Source organism: Centruroides sculpturatus, unplaced genomic scaffold (assembly GCF_000671375.1).
Source record: "Centruroides sculpturatus isolate CEXI.00-Female unplaced genomic scaffold, Cexi_2.0 scaffold93, whole genome shotgun sequence".
Classification (NCBI taxonomy): domain Eukaryota; kingdom Metazoa; phylum Arthropoda; class Arachnida; order Scorpiones; family Buthidae; genus Centruroides; species Centruroides sculpturatus.
In genome coordinates this window covers 1,139,667-1,145,878 of record NW_019384297.1, presented here as the reverse complement: position 1 = coordinate 1,145,878, position 6,212 = coordinate 1,139,667, and positions in this window count along the sequence as shown.

Here is a 6,212-nt window from a genome sequence, read left to right as displayed (position 1 = left end):
ATCATCATCATCATCATAAATAGAATAAAATTATTATCATTTATAAAAATGTTAATAATAATTTTATTTTAATTAATTTAGTATAATTTTTTCAGATTTTTTAACTTATTAAAATTTATTATTTTAAAAAAAATTAAGTAATTAATTAGGTGTTTTTTTATATTTGAATTTTAAAAATAATTTTAATTTTTAAATATTGTAATATAGGCCTATTTATTTATTATTAAAGAGGATAAATAAATATCGAGCTGGAAGCACATTTTGGAATGTACATGTTGTAATACTATAAATATTAATGTTGTATATTAATATTTTCTCGAGTAAGCATTAAGAAAACGATTTTACCTTGTAAACCGCAACATATTTAATTTAAATTAATATCGAGTGATTTTTACCCCCTTTCATTTGCAGAATCCCCCTAAATACATTCAGAAACTTAAATCTATCCAGTCTTAACTGAAAATTTATTACTACTTTACTTTTTAATATGATTATTAGAAGTAATATTAGAGGAATTTTAATTAATTTTTTCATCCAATTTCAATTTCTTGGCTTTGTGAGAATTAATTCACTTGACCTAAATTTCTTTTTATGTTTTTCCTCTCACTTATAATACTTTGTTTACCGAATTCATACTTCTATCATCTTTCAACGTAAATAACAATTATTTAGCAAATGAAATATAAATAATTAAAGATATTTTTAATCTAAAATTCGAATATTTTAATAAACTCTAATTATTTCTAAATAATTTTGTGTAGGCCTACTTAACAAATAATTTTCGTGTAATATTATAAAAAAATATTTTATACAATAGAATATATTATAGAATATTTGATTTTGCTCATTTGCATAGGTCTAATACAATCACAAATCAAGTTTCTACAACTGCTCCTAATATAGACTAATAACTTGCATAGTATACGTTCAGTACTGGTAGTAAACATGCTATTAATAGAGTAAATAAATTACTGATAAAACAGATTATCTACTGCATACTGCATTTAGACAAGTTATTGAGAACTGCAATAATCAATTTATAATCTATACAATGTGGTGTATACATGAAAATATATCTCGCCGAGTTTCTTGGTGTTCTTCATTCAAGAGTTCATGGCTTCTTCTGTCGTCAGATCCGTTTCATGTTCCATTATGAACTCTTCGATGTTCTTTATTTCTCAGATGTGATTTTTGTTACTCCTTTGGCTGCTTGAGTCTTCTTGATTATACAGTATTTTTCTTAAATAAGACTGAACTGCGGCCTACTGTAGACCTGTTCACGTAATACTGTCCAGCAACATTAGGCATCTTCTGCCTATTCTCTACCTTTGCTATTATACTCTCATCTTTCGAAAAGAAAAACAGACGCAAAACTTAACGAGTGCCTACCCGACAGTCTCGCGAATACATATAAGAATTGTTTTGTCAGAAAAATAAAAGGCTGGAATTACAAGGGAGAGTTTCAAAGTTCGGAGGAATACTATCCATTCGGTATATACCGGCTTGAGCGTCGATGTCGACGTCTCCCGCACTCCGAAAAGTTTCGAATTGTTGCCGGAAGACAAGGGAAAACCAATCGGTATTAATTATTTTACGTCGCTTCTTCTTATGTTTGTTCTGTGGGGTGTTCGTTATCCGATCATGTGTTCGTTGTCCGAACATAAAAATCTTTCGCGAAAGTGTTCGTTATCCGATCTGTTCGTTAACCGATCATCCACTGTATTTTTTATTTTTATATTGTATAATATATATATCCATTACCCAAATAAATACTGAAACAATTTACACAAATGTTTACTTTTATAAATTAATAAATTAAAATATTTCAACTCTTTTAAATAAAAATTATAATTTATTTGCATGATCGCATTAACATATTGATCTGATTATTATAGGATGTATTAACACTAAAAATATATAAGCAATATAAACACAAGATTGTTGAAGGAAAATATCGACTTGACGATTTTCTATAAGCGATCGAAATATAATACAGTACGGTACATATTTAGAAATACATGATTATATATTCTGCAAAATATTCAATAAATTCTAATAAAACATACTGCATATATTTAGATTAAACAAAACATTTTTTTTTAAATTTACTTTGCTAACCTTCTATTGAGAATAAAAGAATTTTTTTATTTTTAATAAAAATAGTTTTATATATTTCAAATAGACCATTGATAGAATTTTTAACATCTATAGAACTTTCTTCATGTTTGAGTATTGTTTTTGTCGAACACCAAGCAATAGAGTTTAACGAAATAAAGAACAAGCTAAAACACTTTAATGCTGTTTTTGTTTTTTAACTAATAAAGCTTTTTATAGTTACTTAAGGAAAAATCATTATTATTTTTAATATGTTTTAATGAAAATAACTTCTTATAAACATCTTTGCGGAACTTTTGACGGATGTTTGCGAAAACCTAGAGTTTCGTATGACAGTTTGAATATCATTGTAATAGACTAAGGGTTCATTTCATTAGAAAATCAGTCCGAAAGTTTTTGCTGATATTACAATAGAATGTTTTTTAACCTCTGAATACAGTCTTAAAACTGACATTCGCGTATAGTTTCTGATATGTAATCTGCAATCTGATGTTTCATGACGTTTCATGACGTTTCATGACCTATACACTGTCGGAAATAATACTTATTCACTTCATAATAAAGGTAATATAATTCAATAGTTTACGAAGCAAGTGAGAATTTTAATTTATGTATTTATTCTTTTATGCACTATTAGGACTAATGAAACAATTATTAATTATGCTTTTGTTATACAGTTTTGTAATAAATTTCCACACTGCATATAAAAGAATGACTGTTTTTAGATAATATATTAACGTTTTATAATTGTTTTTCTATTGTTAATATTAAAATATATATAACAGAGTAAAAAAAAGAGGAATAAGTTTACTTTATAAAATCATACAAGGAAAGATATACCGATAATTGTTTAGTAACTACTGATTTACAACAGTATATATATCTAAATGTTTTAATTCAAGTATCTAATATTATATAGCATTAGCGAACGATTTAGCCATTAATGGGTTGTTAATCGCTTTGTACTCTCATGCAATTTGTTTTACTCTCAATAATAATTAAACTATAATTATACCAAAAATATTAGTATGCATTAATCATTAATTATAATCTTCCTATCTAACATTACTATATTATCTATTAAGTTTTATTAATCATAAAGACTTTCAAAACTTGAAAATTTTGACAAAGTTTCTATTTTTTATATTAAAACGGAATTTTTATATAAAATAAGTGAATAAACAACAAATATTTTATTTTTTTTTCTGTATTTATAAATTTTGAAATCGATATTTTATTTGTTTTGTGTACTGTAGATTAATATGTAAATGTCTAACTAAATATGAATAAACAACTCAAAAGGTAATGTTATGAGAAATACAAACATTCATTAATATCATTTTTTTGTGAGAAAAAATGTGATGTTTCTTGATTTTAAAACTTTCTTTTCTTAGTTTGGTTTAATACTAACAATTTAGCTTCTTATAACTAACATATTTCGACCATTTTAATTATACTGTAATTGCTTGGTTCTTACATAATAAATAATGCTCCTTAGAAAATGTGTTAATGAATTGCTTCATTTAACATATTAAAGAAAAAAGAAATGATGCAATTACTAATTTAAAAAAAAATTTAATTTGTTAACATCTCTGAAAATTTAACTTTAAGCAATTAATTAAATTTTTAATGATATATTAGCTTGATTAATATTTAGAAGTAACATTACGTTAATAATTTATCATATAAAATGATTTTTATACTTGACATTTTTTAATATTCAAAATTTTCGAGAATATGGTCATTTTTTAAATGTAATAATACTGTATTGAAAATAAATATTTATATATTTTTTTCTATTATTGAAATTATTGAAGTAAGTATGTTAATTAAAACTTTTATATAATTGCATTTAAAACTCTTTTTTTTCTCACTTGCTTAAAAACAAGTGCTTAAAGTCCTTAAAAAGCGACCAGCAGAGTCATCCGTCCCGTTCTTTATATTTAGGAGGCTTCAAAAATTACGAATTATTCATTCTATTGCATGTTTATTGTATATTAAGAAAAAACATTTCTTCTGGTCAAATTTTATTATTTATAAAATACAATACAACTATTAACGCCTTACATACAGAGAAGGGGAATTAGAGATCTTTTCTGGTTCGAAGCATTGGTTCTTTTGGTGATGTCTGACCGAAGGAAATAAAAATAACAACAAAAACATTCTTAATTTCAGATAATCGATTATTTTAATTTTAGAAAATAATTGAGTAATGAAATATGACAGATCCTAGCCTTCACTTAATATTTTATAAAATAATATTAATATTCTATCTTTCTTTGTTTGAAAAAGAGCGCGAAAAACGAAACAATAAACACGTTTGTAAGCCGAAAACGAAAGAGAAAAATCTAAACTAATTTCGACCTCCCCTAAAGGCGTAAATTGAACCAAGTGCTTTATTTTTTACATTATGCCTGCACTTAAAAGGGACAGCAAATAGCTAGCTTGCCCAGGGCGGCCGGCATAATTGCTAGGTCGGCTCCCGTTCATATCCCTATTAATTAATGTTATTTTTATTAACAAAAGTCTTTAAGACTGCTCGTTATTAATAAAGAAACATTCTACTTATTTTTTCGATAAAATAAATGGCAAAAGAGGTCGGTCTGCTTTCTCCTCTATCCTATCTACAAGCTCTCGGCGGTCTGCTTACATATTATATATTGGGTCCTCAAAAAACATCTTTTAATATTAGAGAGATCCTGCTTTAAATAACACAATTTACAAACTGACATAAGGAATTTTCTTATTGAAAATTTCAAATTTCCAAAAAGTCTTCATCAGTATCAAATATAGGATTCTGAATCAATGAACAAATGCATAATAATAAAATAAGTATCAGATCAGACAATTTTTTAAAAAACCTTAAAAAAAATTGTATATGTGAGATATTTAAAGCTGAACAAAAATGATAAAATTTTACATATATTTAAGAAAATAACCCGAGGTAACACAAGGCACTTCGTATCTCCGCAAAGGAATTAGATGTGTGGGACTTTTAAACTTCAAACTGAATATCAGTAATAAAAAAACGTTTTATGATTTATAAAATAAAGCGAGGCATCCTGTGAAACCCTCCCTCTATTAAGAAATCTCTATACACGAGAATTTTGAGAAGAAAACGAATTAAAGAACACAGAAAGTCATTCAATTTACTTCTTATATTTTAATCATAAACGATCTGATTATGTTAAGTTCTGAAAATCTTTACAAACTTTATGAAACTTTAAGCTTTGTTATTAGATTAGAAAATAATAAAGAAATAAACATTATAAAAAATAAATTATTATATTAAAATCTCTATTAAAAGGCTATCTGTAAGATCCCAAAGCTTTGGTATTAAAATCGAAACTTTGGGATCTCACTGATGCATGTATCAAATTTGAATAAATTTAAATAATTAACATTGTTTATAATAAGGAAATAATATATAGGCCTATACATAATTATAATGTATAATCGTTAATACACTTTGTTTATTTAACAGTATCTTTCAATGAAAAACTATAACTAAGTCTTATTAAGTAAATGATTTAATTTGTATTTAAATATAAATACAGTACTTCAGACAAATTTATTAAATTAATTTTCATATTAAATGTGGCCTTTCATTATAAATAAACTTATTAAAATTTTAATAAAATCATCGAATACAAAAATATACCAATTAATTAATTTCATCATCGAAATACAAAAAATCAAATTTTTAATAATGAAATATAAATTAATAAAATTAAAATATCATAGGAAATGATCATTTAAAGTGAAAGTTTTGAAATAATTTCATAAAACTTTTATTATTAATTGATAATATTACAAAAGTTTAATTGGAATTAAATTAAATTAACAATATTCTAGACTCTGTTATTACTTTATTAAGTTGCATTAAGTAATTAATATTACAATATAATATCTTCCTAAAATTAATCTAATTGCAATTTCAAAGATTATAGAATAATTAATTGATAGATTAAACAGAATTAAACTATGAATGAAATTGTCCTAACTAATGTAAATGTAATTTCGAATTTGTTCTCTTTATATTTTATGAATAATCATAAACATGTCTACAACCATAATAAATATACTCTACCTTATAA